Source organism: Carcharhinus amblyrhynchos, chromosome 16, assembly GCF_965287045.1.
Source record: "Carcharhinus amblyrhynchos chromosome 16, sCarAmb.v2.hapA, whole genome shotgun sequence".
Lineage (NCBI taxonomy): Eukaryota > Metazoa > Chordata > Chondrichthyes > Carcharhiniformes > Carcharhinidae > Carcharhinus > Carcharhinus amblyrhynchos.
In genome coordinates this window covers 49,125,316-49,147,043 of record NC_137339.1, presented here as the reverse complement: position 1 = coordinate 49,147,043, position 21,728 = coordinate 49,125,316, and the positions used below count along the sequence as shown (strand labels likewise).

General features: G+C 42.5%; 1 protein-coding gene across 1 annotated transcript in view; it reads right to left on the bottom strand.

The window, feature by feature from the left end:
- Nucleotides 1–21,728, bottom strand: part of cdh22 (cadherin 22) — an 871,134-nt gene that overhangs the window by 128,133 nt on the left and 721,273 nt on the right. The gene's annotated exons all lie outside the window — the stretch shown is intronic.

Here is a 21,728-nt window from a genome sequence, read left to right as displayed (position 1 = left end):
ATGTGCAGCGGTTAAATATTTCTGAGGTTAGCTCAGTGTTTGTAGGAGATCAATGGCTATGTCAGTATTCATAAATACTCGGGTCAGTATTTGGAAGAGCGTGCTGACATTTATTCTGATCCATTACATTGAAAGGTATGATCACAGGAGGTCTTGTGGCTCAGTGGGTAATGTCCCTACCTCTGGGATAGAAGTTCTGGCTTCAAATCCCACTTCAGGGATTGATGGCCATAGAAAGTATGTTTGCTGTGTGGCCAAATAGGCAAACTATTTGGCCACATAGCAAATCCAGCTCATGGCAGATGGTAAGAATGGGAGAGTTTCCTGGTCAACAATGCTGGAAAATACAATGGCATAGTCATGGACCAATCCAACAGATGCAAGTGGTCCTTAATGCCCTCTTTCAGCATGGCATCTGGAGGAAGAGGGAGTTATGGCAGTAATATCCTGTGTAATGATGGAGTTCAGGTCATCACCATCTTTCACTGGGTTATCTCAAAGAGTTCAAGAAGTCTGATCTGGATGAATTTTCTGGAAACTTGAACTATCACTGTCATCAAAATTAGCAATATTGCAAAGTATTTGATGGTCCTTCCATTAATCCATGTATTGACGAGGTGGTGGTGCAGTACTATTGTCACTGGACCAGTAGTCCAGAGACCTAGGGTAATGCCCTAGTGACCTGGTTCAAATCCCGCCATGGCAGTTGGTGGAATGTAAATTCAACAAAAAAAAACTAGAATTAAAAAGTCTAATGAAGACCATGAAACCATTGCCAATTGTTGTTCACTAATGTCTTTTAGGAAATGAAATCTACCATCCTTACCCAGTCTGGTCTACATGTAACTCCAGACCTACAGCAATGTGGTTGACTCTTAATTGTCCTCTGAAATGGCCAAGCAAGCCACTCATTTCAAGGGCAATTAAGGATGGGTAATAAATGCTGGCATTGCCAGCAATGTCCATATCCAATGAAAGAGTAAAAGGAAACATTGAACAGCGAGCAAAGAGGGCAATTTCTGACATACGGAAATTGTGTTTTGAAGTCAGAAAAATTACATGGCCTAAAAATATTCAGCAAGCATTTGTAAAGAGAAAAGGCAATGTGCGGCCAATCTCTTTATCCTTTTTTTGTTTCAGTTCTGAAAGGACTCCATTAAGATGTGGGTCTTGATATACAGTTCTCGTATTTTCTATTATTGTTTCAGATTTAGCTTTTTTTGATGCAGAATTTTTGTGCGAATATTTCAGAACATGTTTTGTAACAGCGTGCATATTACAAGCTTGTACTTCACAATATTTAACAGTAAGTGCTGTGACGGCCACTTAGAGTTGTGCCATTCTGCACCCTGCAGTGAAAGGTGCTTCCAGACCAAGGAGGGTCATTTCTTGTTAGGGATTCATATTGCAACATTGCACTACTGATATAATTTAAACTAGAATATTCTTTCCATCTCTCACTTTCTCAATTATGAACAGTAAGGATGGCGGGAGAATTAAAATAGGACATGCTTCCTTTAAGACACAGAATGTTGGTGTGCTTTATTCAAGAGGAATGCAACTGTTAAGGAAAAGGAATGGCAATTATACCCAATGAAGCTCACTCTCATTAAATAAGCATACATTGATTTTGAGTTTGATTTTTGCTTTGGCATTTTGAGGACAGTTAAAATAACCTTTTACAGTTTTATATATATACACACTCAATCAGGGTGTTAGAAGGGCAAAAAGGGTCATGAAATGTCCTTGGCAGGCAGGATTAAGGAGAATCCCAAGGCAAATGTTAGGAACAAGAGGATAGCTAGAGAAAGATGGTCGACTCAAAGACAAAAGAGAGAAATTATGTGTAGAACCAAAGGAAGTGGGTGAGATCCTTAATAAGTACTTTGCATCAGTATTCACAAAGGGGAGGGACACGTTGATTGATGATGCAGTAAGAAGTCTCACAACATCAGGTTAAAGTCCAACAGGTTTGTTAGGTAGCACAAGCTTTCAGAGTGCTGACCCTTCATCAGGTGACTGAAGAGTTGGGTTCACAAACAGGGCAAAAATAGACACAAACTCAATTACAAGATAATGGTTGGAATGCAAGTCTTAACAGATAATTAAGTCTTTACAGGTGCAGACAATGTGAGTTGAGAAAGGGTTAGGCACAGGTTAAAGAGGTGTGAATTGTCTCAAGCCAGGACAGTTAGTGAGATTTTGCATGCGCAGGCAAGTTGTGGGGGTTACAGATAGTTTCTTGTTGAGGCCATCCTCATGTGTGCGGAACTTAGCTATCAGTTTCTGCTTGTCGATTCTGTGTTGTCGTGTGTCTGGAAGGCTGCCTTGAAAAACACTTACCCGAAGATCAGAGGCTGAATGCTCTTGACTGTTGAAATATTCCCTGACAGGAAGGGAACATTCCTGCCTGGTGGCTGTTGAGCGGTGTCCATTCATCTGTTGCCATAGGTCTGCATGGTCTCGCCAATGGACCATGCCTCAAGACATCCTTTCCTGCAGTATATAAGGTAGACAATGTTGACCGATTCACAAGAGTACGTGCCATGTACCTGGTGGATGGTGTTCTCATGTGAGATGATGGCATCCATGACAGAAGCTGAAACCCATCGTACAAAGAGCCCCCAGCTTCTGTCGCAACACCAAGGACTTCTTACAAAATCTCAGCACCCATGGAGCAGTTGAACCAGGCACACTCCACGTCACAATGGATGTCTTGGCACTCTACACCAGCATTCCCCATGACGACAGCATTGCTGCAATTGCCTCAGTATTCCATGTCGACAACTGCTAATCTCCAGATGCAATTCTACACCTCATCCGCATCATCCTGGATCACAATGTCTTCACCTTCAACGACCAGTTCTTCATCCAGAAACATGGAACAGCCAAGGGGACCAAATTCACACTCTAATAGGCCAACATCTTCATGCACAGGTTCGAATAAGACCTCTTCACCGCAAGGGCCTTCAACCAACACTATACACTAGATACATTGATGGCATTTTCTTTCTTTGGACTCATAGCGAATAATCACTAAAACAATTATATGATGACATCAACAAGTTCCATTCCACCAGTAGACTCACCATGGACTACTCTCCGGAATTGATTGTATTCTTGGACACTTGCAACTCCATCAAGGATGGTCACCTCAGCACTTCACCGTCCTGCATGCTCACGGATAACCACATGATGCTCCACTTCTCCAGCTTCTACCCTATGCATGTCAAAGAAGCCATCCCCTATGGACCATCCCTCCATATAAACAGGATCTACTCAGATGAGGAGGATTACAACATACACCTACAGACACTGAATGACGCCCTTGTAAGAACAGGATATGGCACTTGACTCATCGATCAATGGTTTCGACACGCCACAGTGAAAAACCACACTGACCTCCTCAGAAGACAAACACGGAACACAGCAGACAGAGTGCTCTTCATCGTCTAGTACCTCCCCGGAGTGGAAACGCTACAAATCTTCTCCGCAGCCTTCAAGATGTCACCAATGAAGACGACCGTCTCGTCAAGGCCATTCCCACACCCCCATTACTTGCCTTCAAACAATTGCGCAACCTCAAACAGACCATTGTATGCAGCAAACTACCCAGCCTTCAGGAGGAGTGACCATGACACCACACAATCCTGCCACTGTAACCTCTGCAAGACATACCGGATCATCAACACGGATAACAACACAGAATTGCTGAGCAGAAACTGATAGCCAAGTTCTGTACACATGAGGACAGCCTCAAACAGGATCTTGGGTTCATGTCACAATATCTGTGGCTTTGGTTGGAGTACAGAAAAGGTTTACCAGGATGTTGCCTGGTATGAAGGATAATAGTTATGAGGAGAGAGTGAATAAACTGGGATTGTTGTCCCTAGGAAGATGGATGCTGAGGGGCAGCGTGATAGAAGTTTATACAATTAAGAGGGGCATAGATAAGGTGAACAGTTGGAAACTTTTTCCAGGGTAGAAATGACGTTCACAAGGAGGGCACAAGTTCAAGGTAATGGGGGAAAGGTTCAGTGGAGATGTGTGGGGGAAGTTTTTTTACACAGAGGGTGGTGGGGGCCTGGAATGCATTGCCAAGTGGGGTGGTTGAAGCAGATACATTAGTGACATTTAAGACTTATCTGAATAGTGACATGAACAGGCTGGCTATAGCGAGATACAGGCAATTGGTTTAGGACAGTGTGATCAGGCTTGGTGGGCCAAAGGGCCTGTTCCTGTGCTGTATTAACATTTTGTTTTACAAACACACACACAAGAAATCAAATGCAAAATAACAAGCATCATTTAACACAGATTAATACTTTGACGGTCACATTTAATGCTTTATATGTTTATCCACTAATATTGGCAGCAGTAATTTCCAGACCACAAGTAATTAGTTTTCGTAAGTTAGGGATAATGAAACAGGAATGAGTGCTGACTTACATAAACTTATTTAAATTTTGTTGCTGCTAAGCCATTTAACTTTTTTCCCAAATGACATGAGTATGTAAAAATGATCATATATACTGAAAAGCAAAGTTTCCTTTAATTCAGAATATGTGGCAGTATCTGATATGATTTTTGACTCCATAACAGACACATACATATCATCCATGGGTCAAAGATACAAATATGGCCTTTATATGCATTCAGCCTATTTATAGGTCATATAATGATTTTCCTTATTCATTATTTCCTTCTCTCTTATTAGCCTTTGCCCTTCATTCCACCCCATCCTTTTCAATCATAAGCTAGAACTGTCTAAGGTGGAAGCTGTAACTTGAACCTATGCTTCAAGTGTCTTCATTGTTTAATGATTAGATAGCGTGTAAAAGTTAAAATAACGTGAGATGTAATATTTCAAATTGTTCCAGTTGAAGAACCTCTATAGTGCAGATAGAGGCCATTCGATTCACTGAGCCTGCATCGATTCTCCTAAAGAGCATCCATCTAGCACCACTTCTGTCCCTATACCTCCACGCATTTTACTATGACTAACCCACCTAGTTAGATGTTTTCTTTCCAATTAGTAGGATATGTGGAAAAAAAAGAAAAATAATGCATGGTTAACTACTAGCAGTTTATATTCATTGCTCTGTTGCCTTTCAAAATATGAACCATAAGCAAGTAGAAGTCCTCTGGTGTCATTTAAGTAATGGATTTACAGTGTGATACCATAACTAACCAAACTCTAATCACAGGTGCCCAACTTTTTTAAGAAATGGCATCAGCATTTCAACACGTGTGTCAACTTGTCAATGTTTCACAGTCACACAGAGAAATAAATCTGCTCGTCCACCGGGATTGGAGTTGTCAATAGAAGGCAATCAGATCACTTGGAATACATGACTGGAAGCTGTCAGAACCAATCATATCAGCTGGAAAGGAAAAACTGAAGGGAGAAATAATTGTTTCTCTCACCGGCAAAGGCAAAATGCTGCAGATACTGGAAATCTGCAGGAAAGATGGAAAATGCTGGGCATACGCTCAGCAGGCTTGGCTGCATCTGTGGAGAGAGAGAGGTGGAGAGCCCTTGCTTCACATCCGTAGCCTTTCACCTGACACTGCTGAGCATTTCCAGCATTTTCTGTTTTTATTTCTTATCCACGGGCTGTGTGCACAAATTTGAAGCACCGAAGTGTTAAAATGGATTGATAGTGGAGAGACCAGAGTGGCTGAAGTAGCCTAGAGAACAGAAGGCTAAGGGAACTTTTAATGGAGGTATTCAAAATTATTGAGAGGGGGCTGAAAAGTTAGATTGGAAAAAACTGTTTCCGCTGGCAAGATGATCAGGAACTAGACTGTAGGAAGTAGATTTAAGGAATTGTCGGAGCAAAGAGGAGAATATTTTATGAGGTGAGTTATGATCTGAATAACATTTTCTGAGGTGGTGGTGGAAATAAATCTGATTGTAACTTTCAGAAGAGCATTAGATTTATATACAGCACAGTGTCTCGAATAAAACTGTTCAAAAATGGAAGTTGTCCAAAACTTGAATCCTTTTATAATGCTCCACACATCAAATTTAAATGAGCAAAATAAAAAGCAATGAGCTTACTTGGGTAATTCAGCTAGGCTCTGCATTAGAGTGATATGGCACCTGATTAGTTATCCTCTTTGCTGTTTGAGTATTGGTCTATTTCCATATTCTGAGCCTTCCTTGACCATACTCGACCCAGCTTGGCTCAAACTACCCATAATCTGAACTGGCCGATGCAAAATCAGGCAGGATCTGAAATCTGCCACGGCCTTGGTCCTGAGATTGTGGTTTTGAGACACCGTACCTGTACTTATTTCCCTAGCAACTGTCTGAGGTCCAAGCAGACTGTTGGCAGCTTTGGTGTTATATTTAACCCCAAGCAGATCTTCTGACCACATAGCTATACCACCTCCAAGGCTGCCAATTTCAACTTTTACAGTGATTATACATGGTGATATGAATTAATAAGAGTGCAATACATGACGACCAAGATGGAGTGGATCTCATCAGGGAAAATTTGTATGGCTTCTCACAAAGAAAGTTGTGTCTCATGAATTTGACTGAATTACTTTGAAGATGGTAGAAATGTGGTTTGAAAACTGAGAAATTACAGTACAAAATAAGGGGTTAAATTGTAAAGTGTGTCTGCAGGAATAGTGGGACTGGGGTTGGGGTGGGTGTTGGGGGGGAATGTTATATGTGGACAAATCATTGAAGGTGGTCAGATAGGTTGACAAAGTAGTTAAAAAAGACTTAGAGTATCTTAGGCTTTATGAACTGAAGCTTAAAGTACAAAAAGCAAGAAAGTTATGTGAGCCTTCATAAAACACTGGTTGGGTCTCAACTGGTGCATTGTGTCCAATTCTGGGCATCACACTTTAAGAAAGATGTGAAGACATTGAAGAAGGTGCAGAAGAAGACTTCTGAGAATGGTTCAAGGATGAATGGTTGCAGTTATGTGAACAGATTAAAGAAGCCAAGACTGTTCTCCCTAGAGAAGAGAAGATCGATTGGAGTGGTGTTAAAAATCATGAGGGGTCTGAAGAGAATAGATAGGGAGTAAAAGTTCCTATTAGCAGAAGATTTGAGAACCAGAGGACACCAATTAAAGGTGATTGGCTAATGAAGCAGAGGCAAGATGAAAGATTTTTATGTTGTGAGTGGTTACAATCTGGAATGGCCTGTCTAAGAATGTGGTGAAGATAAATCCAGTCAGGGCTTTCAAAGGGGAATTGGATAAACGCCTGAATAGGAAAGAAATTGCAGGGCTACAGGCAGAGGGTGAGGGAATAGGAATAGTTGAGCTGTTCTTACAAAGAATCAGCATGGACACAACAAGCCAAATGGCTTCCTTTTGTGCTACAGCTGTTCATTGTTTAAGTTAATGGTAACCCAGTTATGTACCTCGCAAAAGGCTTTCCTACACAAGAGAACCTGCTGGAAGTAATAATCTGCTGTGATGGATTGAGAAGTGGCTGAATGCTGCACAGTGAAAAGATCAATAGATCTGGACCTGCTTGGAGACCAGATACTACCAAAAATTTCCCAGAGGTATGTCTGGAAACCAATTTTTATTTACTGTGTTCATAAATGATTTAAATGTTGGTGTTTAGGTAATGAATTAAGTATCCTGGAATATAAATTATGATCAATGTTATTTTTTAGAGTAGCTTTGGTCAGCTAAAGGTGTTGAAAAATAATTTTCCAGATTCTTTTCCTAATTGGTCTGAGCTTTTATATGTGTTTTGGCCTGTCTACAGTGATTTCATTGTTCAAGCAAGTGGTCGACCAGATATCGCATCTATATGAGAAAGGCTGGTGTGTCGTTTCCTGTTTCTTATTTACATATGATTGCATGCTTCAGTCTTGCCTGATTAATGTATTCTGAAGATTTCTTTTCTTGAACACAATGTGCAGGCACTGTTTGGAGATAAGGATGATGTTTCTTGCTATGAATGCGTTAACGTGTAATCTCTCGTTACAAAGTTGGAGCTGACAGAGTTTGGAAATAGAATGGGATAGAAATTACACTGAGTTTCTCATTTATATGGTTTGAATGAAATTCTGATATATAGAACACACACACACACACACATATTAGGGACAGAGAATCTCTGCCATCTCATGGTGAATTATGAGGACAAATATTTAGTAAAGGTAAAGCTGCCATAGGCTCTGATGATCAGGAGCTAATCTCTGGCTTGTTTTAGCCTCACAGAGTCAGAGAGGTTTACAGCAGGGAAACAGGCCCTTCAGCCCAACTTGTCAAAGCCACCCTTTTTTTTTAAACCCTTAAGCTAGTCCCATTTGCCTGTATTTGGCCTATATCCCTCTATACTCATTTAACACGTGTAACTGTCTAAATGCTTTTTGAAAGACAAAATTGTACCTGTCTCTATTACTACCTCTGGCAGCTTGCTCCAGATACCCACCACCCTCTGTGTGAAAAATTGCCTCTCTGGGTATTATTGTATCTCTCCCCTCTCACCTTAAACCTCTGCCCTCTAGTTTTAGACTCTCTGACCTTCGGGGAAAAAATGTTGACTATCTAGTTGATCTGTGCCCCTCATTATTTTATAGCCCTTTATAAGATCACCCCTCAGCCCCCTACACTCCAGAGAAAAAAGTCCCAGTCTATCCAGCCTCTCCTTATAACTCAAACCATCAGGTCCTGGTAACATCCTAGTAAATCTTTTCTGCACTCTTTCTAGTTTAATAATATCATTTCTATAATAGGGTGACCAGAACAGTGTACAATATTCCAAGTGTGGCCTTACCGATGTCTTGTACAACTTTAACAAGATGTCCTAACTCCTGTATTCAATGTTCTGACCAAGTGTGGCCTCAAATGTTTTCTGTGGTAGTGAATTCCACACGCTTACCACCCTGTGGGTGAACAAATTTCTCTGCATCTCACTCTCTTAACTGACTCAAGCTCTCCTCATATTTCATCCTGCCATTCCAGGAATCAGTCTGGTAAACCTTTACTGCACTCCCTCAGTAGCAAGAACATCCTTCCTCAGAAAAGGAGACCAAAAGTGCACACAATATTCCAGGTGTAGACTCACCAAGGCCCCGTATAATGTCAGCAAGACATTCTGTATTCAAATCCTCTTGCTGTGAAGGTCGACATACCATTTGCCTTTAATGCTTGCTGCATCAACATCCTTACCTTCAGCAACTGCTGTATGAGGTCACCCAGGTCTCGTTGTACATTCTCTTCTCTTAATTTGTAGCCATTCAGATAATAATCTGCCTTCCTGCTTTTGCTACCAAAGTGGATAACCTCACATTTATCCACGTAATACTGGACCTGCCATGCATTTGCCCACTCACTCAACTTGTCCAAATCACACTGAAGCATCTCTGCATCCCCCAGCCCAGTTCACCATCTCACCCAGTTGTGTCATCTGCAAACCTGGAGGTATTACATTTAGTTATCTCATAAAAATCATTAATATACATTGTGAATACCTGGCGTACCAGCACTAGTCCTAGCAGTACTCCACTAGCCACTGCCTGCCATTCAGAAAATGACCCATTTATTCCTGGATAAACTCAGCAGGTCTGGCTGCATCTATTGAGAGAGAAACAGATAACAGCTGGAATTTTACCACCTTGCCTACCCTGGAATCGGGGCAGATGAAGTTTGCAGAACGTAATTCTCCATTGGCTTTGGGTGGGATTTTACAACCCTTGCCCGTGCAAGAACGTAAAATCTGGGCTAATGTTTCACCTCCGTCTGACTCTTATTCTGAGCTGAAGTTTGATTTGTTTTATATTTAATAACCACACTAATTAGAGAAGGAAGATGGCGATCATTTCTGACTTGCTGTCAACCCCATATTTTTCTGATCCTTGAATTCATTGAAATCGGTTTCCTTTCTTTGGATATTTTATAATTTCATTGCATTCAATGAAATAGGTGCAGCATATTCCATAAATTAATATTAATCCACATTTGAAATGATTATTAAAGTTTGGCCACATCTGTTTAAAACAGGTAGTGATCCATCAAGCTCATCTGGGTTTCCTCCCTCCAGTTTAGTGTCTCAAGATTTGGATAGTTTCATTCAGCAGGCACCAGTCAGTAACACTAATGGATGTTTCCACACTTCCTAGTTAATCACAATTCGTTCCGAACAAATGTGAATGCAGCTGTGCTAGGTGGAAGTGGGTTTGTTCAAACCTCAAAACTGAAGAGGATCTATTGCTGACTCAAAGGTCCTGAAGGATGTTTCCAGAAGCCCTATGACTTGTGAATTACCTATTGGGGGGAGGTAAAAACAGAACTGGAATTGCTTCAACCTTTTTTTAATAGTCTGCATGTATTATTTGAATGTGACAGCTTAACAAACACAGAGCATTACAATTAAAAGCCAAACTTAGTCTATGTGCTGACAGAGATACAATTCTGCAAGGAAATCTTCTTGAAAGTGATAATTTCTTTGAGCATCTGTTTAAATTTGCACTGTACAAGAGTGAAGAAAAGTAAATGCCAGCTGCATGCTCAGTGCTCCATTTGGCTTTGGTGTTGGTAAAGGGATTAGGTGCAATCTGAGACAATGGAGTTGAGAGGATCGCTACTACAGCCAGATAGGCCTGTCTTAGAGATTCAGGCTAAACCAATGGCAGATCATGTTTTGGGGACTGAATAGCTTATTCCTGTTCTAATAAGAAGGAATGCGTTAACTCTGGTTTAGTTACAGCGAGTAACGTATGAAACTGGCTGGGAAGGATTGCAGAGCCTTGCCACCTGAATGGCATTAATTTAAACAGGCAAAACATTCTCACTGAGCCTTCTGCATTGACCCTTGTGTCTGTAGCTTGCTCTAACCATGGCTGATGAAAAGAAAGTCTCCGTTCCTAAGAAGGGCACCAAGTAAGTCCAGAAGAAGCTGTGACAGCCGAGTGGTATTAATGGTAAACTACTAATGCAGAAACTCAACTAATGTTCTGAGGATCCAGGTTCGAATCCTGCCATGGCAGATGGTGGAATTTTAATTCAATTAAAAAAAATACCTGGAATTAAGAATCTACTGAAGACCATCAAAACATTGCTAATTGTTGGAAAAACCTGCCTGGTGCATTAATGTCCTTTAGGCTTTCTCAGGTGGCAAATGAAATTTGGCACATCCACCACAACTATCACCAACTTTTATAGATGCATCATCAAAAGCATTCTTTCTGTTTATCTCACAGCTTGATATGGCTCCTGCTCTATCCAAGACCATAAGAAACTATAAAGGGCCATGAACAAAGCCCAATCCATCAAGCCAACCAGCCTCCCATCCGTTGACTCAATGTACACTTCCGCTACTTTGGAAAAACAACCAGCATAATCAAGGATCCCATGCACCCAGCACACTCTCTTCGTCCTTCTTCCACTGGGAACAAGATACTAAAATCTGACATCATGTACCAACTGACGCAAGAACAGCTTCTTCCCTGCTGCCATTAGAAATTTGAATGGACCTAACTCATATTGAGTTGATCTTTCGCTAGATCCTAGCTGTGACTGTAACACTACATTCTGTACTCTCTCCATTCCTTCTCTATGAACGGTATGCTTTGTCTGTATAGCATGCAAGAAACAATACTTTTTATTGTACACAAATACATGTGACAATAATAAATCAAATCAAACCTGCCATCCTCACCTGGTCTGATCTACATGTGACTCTAGAGCCACAGCAATGTGTTTGGCACTCAACTTCCCTCTGAAATGGCCTGGTAGGCCACTCAGTTTCAAGGGAAACTAGGAATGGGCAATAAGTGCTGGCCAGATGCCCATGGGACATGGCTAGGGATGCCTGTGTCCCATGAAAGAACAAAAAAAAAGGTCAGCAAGAAGAATGCCATCTATATCTACAAAGTGATGAAGGCTCACCCCAACATTGGCATCTCCTCCAAGACCATGGGCATCATGGACTTGTTTGTTCATGGCATTTTCAATTGCATCATCGGTGAGGCTCCCCGCCTGGCCCATTACAACAAGCACAGCACTATCAGCTCCCAGGAGAGCCAGACCATGTGCCTGCTGTTGCCCGGGGAACGAACCAAACATGTGGTATCAGAGGGGGCAAAGGCAGTGACCAAGTACATCAGCTCCCAATAAAACTGATCTGAAAAACAAACCACCCTCTTCCACCTCACATGCTGTGTTCAAACCTTCTTCTGTCCTTTTGATAATCTCAGCAACTCCTCTCCTCTGTCATGGGGACTGATTGCAATTGATGGAGCATTTTGGAATGTAAGGTTTAGCTGAATCTCTCAAAGTGCACCAATGGGCATGGAGCAAAGGTGGATAAATGAATTGAACTAATTTTCTCCTAGCTTGACTTCATTCTCTCTCCTCTTGTTCAGTCCCTTCCCATCTACATCCACAATTCCTCTGATGTCCAATGCCATATCAGCGTTTTCCAGTTCCCCGGCCCAAACCGCATCCTCCTCACCATGGATGTCCAATCCCTCTACACTTCCAGTAGGATGGCTTCTGAGTTCTTCACTTCTTCCCTGAACAGGGATCTGGACAATCCCCATCCACCACCATTCTTATCCATCTGGCTGAACTGGTCCTCTCATTCAACAATTTCTCCTTTAACTCATCCCACTTCCTCCAAATATAAGGTGTGGTTATGGACATCCACAAGGGTCTCGGTTATGCCTGTCTCTTTATGAATTACGTGAAGCATTCCCTCTTCCAGTCCTACTCTAGCCCTCTCCCACAACTCCTTTATCGCTACATTGATGACTATTTCAGTGCTGCTTCATATAGTCATCTGGACCTTAAAAAATTTATCAATTTTGCTTCCAATTTCCACACCTCAATCACCTTCACAGGTCTATCTCTGACACTTCTCTTCCCTTCCTTGACCTCTCTGTCTCCAGTTCTGGTGATAAACTGTCCACCAGTATCCATTCCAAGCCCACTGATTCCCACAACTACCTTGACTACAGCTCTTCACAACCCAAATCCTGTAAGGATTCCATCCCATTCTCTCAGTTTCTTCACCTTTGCTGCATCTGTTCCGATGACGCCACGTTCCAACATAGGGCTGCTGATCTGTCTTCCTCCTTCCTCAATCATGGTTTTCCACTCATGTAGTTGACAGGGCTCTCGACCGTGTCTGACCCATCCTTAGAGCCACTGTTCTCCCCCCTCCCCACTCCCTGCCCTCCCAGAACCAGCATAGGGTCACCCTTGATCTCCCTTTTCACCCCACCAGCCTCCGCATTCAAAGGATCATCCTCTGCCATTTGTGCCAACTCCAGCATGATGCCACCACTCAACACATCTTCCTCTCACTCCCACTGTCAGTATTCCGCAGGGACCGTTCTCACCGGGATACCCTGGTCCACCCACTCTTCCGTCACATCCAACACCTCACCCCCTGCCCACGGCACATTCTCATGCATTCGTAGGAAGTGCAACACCTGCCCTTTTTCCTCCACCCTGCTCACCATCCCAGATCTTAAGCACCCCTTTCAGATGAAGCAGCACTTCATATGCACCTCATCAATCTGGTCTATTGTATTCGCTGCTCCCAATGCAACCTACTCTACATCGGAAAGACAAACGCAGACTGGGTGACTGCTTTGCTGAACACCTTCGGTCTGTCTGCAAGCAGGACCCAGACCTTCCTGCCACTTACCACTTGAACACGCCACCTTGCTCTCCTGTCCACATGTCTATCTTGGTCTTTTGCAATGTTCTAGCAAACTCAATGCAAACTGGAGGAACAGCACATCATCTTTCGATTGGGCACTTTCCAGCCTTCTGGACTGAACAATGAGCTCAACAATTTCAGAGCATGACTGCTCCCCTCCATTTTCACCCCACTTCCATTTATTCCATTTCATTCCATTTCTTCTTCTCAGCTCATTCATCCATTTTTACCATCCTTCTTTCTCTTCCATTTTTCCACTTCTCTATTCCTGCTTTCCTTCTTGCCACCGCCCCACCCCCCATTTTCAGTCCAACTGCCTTAATGATCCGTACCTCTGTCCTGCCATTCATGCATTTTGATCTCTTAATGGACACTTTTAGCACCTCTCTCAGCCAATTTAATCCTCATTTACATTCTCTTTGTACTTTTACAGCACCCCCCACTCCCATAGTATAAATCTTTTCTGATTTTCTTTGCCCTCAGCTCAGACAAAGGATCATCCAGATTCAAAATGTTGGCTCTTGTCTCTCTCTACAGATGCGGTCAGGCCTGCTGAGATTTTCTAGCACTTCCTGTTTTTGTTTGAGTTAAAGTACAGAGCAGCTTCAATTGAAGTCAGAATAGGCTTGAGGGGCTGAAGAGCCTATTCCTGCTCTGACACACCTATGGCTGATAGAAATAAAACTGCAGGTCAATGAGGTTGGGCTTAGCTGATGACTGTGCAGTAAAATGATTATCTTTGCTGGCTTTCAGCTGTATAAGATGCGGAAAGAATTGCTTGGAACTTACTTTCAACTGCCAAATGTCACAGAACTTCAAAAGAATTAATGAGAAAGGCAAATTGCAATAAGTATAAAATGCCAGAGGCCTGCAACAAAGCAGTTAAAAGCTCCCACAACAGTTGCAGCAAACGGACCTGATGTAACCAGGAACACTTGAAAGAGTGGTTCAGGCATGCTGTGGAGAAACAGCCAATTGCTGGCTCAGTTCCAGAACAGACAACCCACCCCTTTGTATTCATTCTGCAGCTGTCCACAATCTGCATTCCTTTAAGATAGTATTGGATGTGTACTTGCCCAATACCCCAATCAATACTGACTTGTATTGGTTTTGTGTTCATCAGTGCCCCAATTTTAAAATTTTCATTCTCGTTTTTACAACGTCCTGTAGTCTCCCTCCTCCTTATTTGTGTAACAGCTCATGTTCCTCCAAATTGGCCCTCTTGTCCATCCCTCAATTCCTTCACCACATCATAATTGACATGCCTTCAGCCTTTCAAGCCTTGAGCTCTTGAACTTCCTTCATAATTTTCCTCACCAATCCAGCTTCAAAACATTCCTGAAAACTTAACTCTCTGATCAAGCTTTTGGCCATCTGTCCTTTTGTCTTGTTCTTTGCCCCAGTGTTAGATTATGTCTGATTGTGCTGCTATGAAATCCCTGGGGATGTGGCACATCAATGGCATTTTAATATATACACACACCCAACATTATAGCAGTCTCTTTCTATATAATCATTCAGAAATAACAAAAATGATCACTCCTCAGTTCCTACCCAGAAAAAAAACAAGAAAAGGACGTGGGTGTCTCTTGCTGGGCCAGCATTTATTACATACCCCTAATTACCTTTGAGAAGGTGATGGTGAGCCATGTGAACAAAATGCAGTCCATGTGGTGTAGGTCCACCCACTGTGCTTTTAGAGAGGGAGTTACAGGATTTTGACCCAGCCACAATGAAGGAAAAGCAATATAATTCCAAATTAGGATAGTCACCTGTGGCCTGCAGGGCATTCCCATGTATCTGCTGCCCTTGTTCTTCTACAGAAGTAATGGTTTTGGAAGGTGCTGTCAAATGAGCCTTGATGGGTTGATGCAGGACATCATGTTGATGCTACACATTGTTGCTGCTGATTTGGCGATGTTGGATGGAATTAATCTTTAATGGATGAGTGGGTGCCAATCAAGTGGGCTGTTTTAACCCACTTTTTGGAACTGCACTCATCTAGACAAGTGGAGGGTGTTCCACCACACTCCTGCTTCATGCCTTGTTAGTGGCAGACAGGCTTTGGGAAGTCAAGAGGTGCAGAATGTCCAGCCTCTGACCTGCTCTTCTAACCAAAGTATTTGTGTGGCTGATCCAGTTGAATTTCTGGTCAGTGGTAACTCTCAACGTATTGAATTTATGGGTTCCAATGATTATCAAGTCATTGAATGTTGAGAGGAAACAGCTAGATTCTCTCTTGTTGGAATAGTCGCTGTGGTGTGTATATAACATATCAGCCCAAGCCTGAATGTTGTCCAGGCCTTGTGACATATAGACATGGACTGCTTCTGTACCTGAGAAATCATGAATGGGGCTGAAAAATTGTGCAATCATCAGTGAGCATCGCCACGTCTGACTTTATGCTGGACGGAAGCTCTTTGGTGAAGCTGCTGAAGATACTAGCCCCACTTAAGGAACTCATGCAGTGATGCCCTGGGACCAAGAAGATTGACTTCAACAACCACAACCATTTCCGTTGTGCTAGGTACAACTCCAACCAGTGGAAGGTTTTTCCGCTGATTCCCACTGATTTCAGTTTTGATCAGGTTCATTGATGCCACATTGGGTGAAATATTGCCTTGATGTCAATGTCAGTCGCCTTCCCCTCACATCTTGAGTTCAGGTCTTTTGGCCTTGTTTAAACCAAGGCTGTAACGCAATCAGGAGCCGTGTGACCCTGGCAGGACCCAAACTGAGCAAGTTATTGCTGAGTAAGTGCCTAGTAGTAGCACTGTCGACGACACACTTCCATTTTTTGTTAATGATCAAGAGTAAACTGATGGGGTAGTAATTGTTTGGGTTGGATTTGTTCTGGCTTATGCCTTTGTCATAGTTTTTTTATGCAGATAAAGCACATTTCCCTTTGCACATATGATCAGGTATGAGCTGCATTTCAGCTGCATTTGCTCCAGAACTTGAGTCTTTGAAGAGAGATCGAACTATATTGTTCTCCTGCTTTGAACGTTTCCTGTAAAGCACTGTGCAACTACAAGATAACAGGCCAATATCATTTCAACTGTCTGCTTATTGTCCCAGGGAAGATCTAATTTAAAATAAATGAAAAGGATTGTCACAGTCCATTGCGTTTTTAAAAATCAATTCAGAGCTACAGTGAGAGCAGCTGAAAACCGATAATAACGGTTCATAACTTGATAAAGTTTAATGTGAATGTTGTGTCATATTTTCTTGGTCCTGATGGTTGTGGTGACACAGAGTTCAGAAGATTTTTACTTTGACACATATAGTTATTTTGTACAAAGGAGAATTACTTTAAAAATGCATTTTGCAGCCAGATATGAATTTTTAAAATGTTTTTCATTTCCAAGCATTTTGAGGTGGGCTGCAATATTGGATAACGTACTTATACATTATACGACATGTGTGATTAAAACAGTAAAGTGAGCCGGGAGAGAGAGAGGCAAGACTTCAATAAAGAGCCCTAAGAGAGAAAGGAGAGACTTCAATCAAGAGTACAAAGAGAGAGGAGAGATTTCAATAAAGAGCACAAAGAGAGAGAGGAGAGACTTTAATAAAGACTACACAGAGACAGAGGAGAGACTTCAATAAAGAGTACAAAGAGAGAGGAGAGATTTCAATAAAGAGTACACGGAGAGAGGGAAGACTTCAATAAAGAGAGCAAAGAGAGAGGCAAGTCTTCAACAAAGAGCACAAAGAGAGAAGAAAAACTTCAATAAAGAATGCAAAAAGAGAGAGAGAGAAGAGAGACAGGTAGTATGGAGGAAGCAGGGGAGGCAGGCTGCAGAAGGACTTGGACAGGTTAGGAGAGTGAGCAAAGAAGTGGAAGATGGAATACAATGTGGAAAAGTCTGAGGTTATGCACTTTGGAAGTAGGAATGGAGGCATAGACGATTTTCAAATGGGAAAATATTCAGGAAATCAGAAACACAAAGGAACTTGGGAGTCATTTTTCAAGATTCTCTTAAGGTTAACACATAGGTTCAGTCGGTAGTTAGGAAGGCAAATGCAATGTTCGCATTCATGTCGAGAGGGTTAGAATATAAGAGTGGGGGGGATGTACTTCTGAGGCTGTAGAAGGCATTTGGAGTATTGTGAGCGGTTTTGGACCCATATCTAAGGAAGGATGAGTTGGCCTGAGAAAGGGTCCAGAGGAGGTTCACAAGAATGATCCCTGGGGTGAAGAGTTGTCGTATAAGGAATGGTTAAGGACTCTGGGTCTGTATTCATTGGCATTTAGAAGAATGAGGGGGGATCTTATTGAAACTTACAGGATACTGTGAGGCCTGGATAGAGTGGATGTGGAGAGGATGTTTCCACTCATAGGTAAAACTAGAACCAGAGGGCACAACTTCAGGCTAAAGGGATAGTCCTTTAAAACACAGATGAGGAGGATTTCCTTCAGCCAGAGAGTGGTGAATCTGTGGAACTCTTTGCCATAGAAGGCTGTGGATGCCAGGTCAGAGTGTCTTTAAAACAGAGATAGGTAAGTTCTTGATGAATAAGGGGATCAGGAGTTATGGAGAAAGGCAGGAGAAAAATATCAGCCATGATTGAATGGTGGTGCAGACCCGATGGGCCAAGTGGCCTAATTCTGCTGCTTTGTCTTATGGTCTTATGGCCTCTACTTCAATAAAGAGCAGAGAGAGAGAGAGAGACAGACTTCAATAAAAAGTAGAGAAAGAGTGCAAAGAGAGGTGGACCCAGCAAGTTAAACAACGGGGCAAGGGAGCCGCGGGGAGGAGCTCACTATTAACAAAGTGAAAAAAAGTAGTGACATCACAAAAGTGTAAGTACATTGGTTGGTAAGTAACTGCTAATTTGAAGTAACTATTTAAATTTGCTTTCAGATTAAAGATAAACAAAATAGATATTTTAGATTAAAAACATAAAACCTGTTGGAATTTTTAAAAAAATTTAAAAAGAGTGCAACTAGCAAAGAGTGTGGGCGTTTGGTAAGTGGGGGAGCTTGGTAAATGAGGGAGTTTGGTAAGTGGGGGAGCTTGGTAATTGAGGGAGTTTGGTAAGTGGGGGAGCTTGGTAAATGAGGGAGTTTGGTAAGTGGGGGAGTTTGGTAAGTGGGGGAGCTTGGTAAATGAGGGAGTTTGGTGAAGTGGGAAAAGAAGGTTTTTTGGAAGAAGGTATTAATCGAGGAGCAACACAAGTAATTGAAAGTCAGGGTCATTATAATAAAGTAATATAAGCAAGCAAAGTAAGGTAAGGGAAATAAAGTTATCATAAGGGAGGTAAGTTAATAGCATCTTCATATAAACTTATGTTTTTGTTTAAAAAGGGAATTAATAAGGGGCTTAAGGGTAGCCATGACAGAAGAGCTCACACCTGTGATATGTTTAGTCTCAGCTTGGTGGTGGGGAAACTATTGGAAACCATTGTGAGGAACAGAATTAATCTGCATTTAAAGGTGCAGGGATTAATTGAGAACAGTCAGCATGGTTTTGTTAAGGATAGGTCATGTCTGATCAACTTGATAGAATTTTTCGATAAGGTGATGAAGTGTGTAGATGAAGGAAATGCATTTGATATAGTCTTCTTGGACTTCAGCAAGGTTTTTGATAAGGTCCCACATGGGAGACTGGTAGCAAAGGTCAGAGCCCATGGGATCCAATTGGCTGAATTACAGAAGCAGAGAGTAATGGTTGAAGGGTGTTTTCTGGACAGGAAAACTGTGTACCTTGGGACCCACAGGGGTCAGTATTGAAACTCTCGCTGTTGTTGTTGGTTGATATAAATGATTTAAACTCAAATGTAGAAGAGTTGATCAGTAAGTTTGTGAATAATACAAAAATTGGTAGGGTGGTAAACAGTGAGCTTCAGATTACAAGAAGATGTAGACAAACTGAACTCAATCCAGATAGGAGACATGGTTGTAATGTGGTTATGACTGGGAGTTAAATATCCAGTGGTATCAGACTGTTCAGAAGGACAAACAGGAAGGTAAGGGTGTAGCTCTAATATTTAAGGATGATATCAGGGTGGTGGTGAGAGATAATATAGATTCTATGGAGAAAAATGTTGAATCTATTTGAGTAGAAATTAGAAATACTAAGGAGAAAATGTCACTGATAGGGAAATTAAAGTCTCCCACTAAAACAACTAATTTTTCTACATCTGTCCAGGATCTCCTTACACATCCGTTCCTCAACTTCCCGTGAGCTATTAGGAGGCCTGTAGTATACTCTCAGCATAGTGACTGTGCCTTTCTTTTTCTGAGTTCCATCCACAGTGTCTCATTACATGGTCCTTTCAAATTGTCCACCTTCTGTACCGCTGTAATATGCTCCCTAACCAGTATTGCTACTCCCCCGCCTCTTCTAGCCCTTCCTCTGTCTCGCCTAAAACACTTATACCCCGGAATATTCAGCTGCCAGTCCTGTCCTTCTTTTAACCAGATCTCTGTCATTGCAACCACATCCAAGTTCCGTGCATGCATTAAGGCTCTAAGTTCATCTGTTTTGCCCGTTATGCTCCTTGCATTGAAGCAAATGCACTCCAGATCTCCAGGCCCACTGAGTTCATCCTCCCCCAGATTGCTCTTCCTCTTAGGTAGCCTTGTCTTGGCCCCATGCTCATCCCCAGTCTCTACACTTGCTGGCCTATTGTTCTGATCCCCAGCCCCCTGCCACATTAGTTTAAACCCACCTGACCCATACTTGCAAACCTCCCAGCCAGGATATTGGTGTCCCTCCAGTTCAGGTGTAACTCATTCTTCTTGTACAGGTTCCATCCTCCATGGAAGACTTCCCAGTTATCCATGAATCTGAAACCCTCCCTCCTGCACCAGTTCTTTAGCCATGTGTTCAGCTGCACAATCTCCCTGTTCTTAGCCTCACTTGTACGTGGCACATTGAGTAATCCAGAGATTGCTACCCTAGAGGTCCTTTTTCTCAGCCTTCTACCTAACTCCCTAATTTTCTCTTGTAGGACCTCCCTCTCTTTTTGCCTGCGTCATTTGTACCAATGTGAACAATGATGTCAATCTGATTATCCTCTCTTTTTCGATACTTTCTACTTGCTCAGAGATATCCAGGACCCTGGCACCAGGGAGGCAGACTACCATCCCAGAGTCTTGTTCGCGCCCACAGAACCGCCTGTCTGTGCCTCTAACTATTGAGTCCCCCTCCACTATTGCTCTCCTATTATCCCCCTTTCCCTTCTGAGCCACAGAGCCCGACTCCGTGCCAAAGACCTGGTCACTGTGGCTTACTCCTGGAAGGTCATCCCCCCCACAGTATCCAAAATGGTACACTTATTTTGGAGAGGAATAACCACAGAGGATCCCTGCACTGAATGCTTCCTCCCCTCCCCTCTCCAGACTATCACCCAGCTAACTTCGTTACCACTTCCCGATAACTGCTATCTATCACCCCCTCTGACTCCCAAATGATCCAAAGTTCATCGAGTTCTAGCTCAAATTCCCTAAGGCGGTCTGTGAGGAGCTGGAGCTGGATGCACCTCCCACAGGTGAAGTCAGCAGGGTCACTAACAATGACCTTTACCTCCCACATTCTGCAAGAGGAGCACTGAATTGCCCTCACTGCCATCCTCTCCACCCAAACTCCCAACTGTCACTGCTCTGTGTTCCCACTCTTTAAACTGTGTTCCCGCTCTTTAAACTGTGTTCCCACTCTTTAAACTGTCACCACTCTGTGTTCCCGCTCTTTAAACTGTGTTCCTGCTCTTTAAACTGTCGCCACTCTGTGTTCCCACTCTTTAAACTGTGTTCCCGCTCTTTAAACTGTCGCCACTCTGTGTTCCCGCTCTTTAAACTGTGTTCACGCTCTTTAAACTGTCGCCACTCTGTGTTCCCGCTCTTTAAACTGTGTTCCCGCTCTTTAAACTGTCGCCACTCTGTGTTCCCGCTCTTTAAACTGTGTTCCCGCTCTTTAAACTGTCACCGCTCTGTGTTCCTGCTCTTTAAACTGTCACCGCTCTGTGTTCCCGCTCTTTAAACTGTCACCGCTCTGTGTTCCCGCTCTTTAAACTGTCACCGCTCTGTGTTCCCGCTCTTTAAATATCATCAGGATGGGATAAAT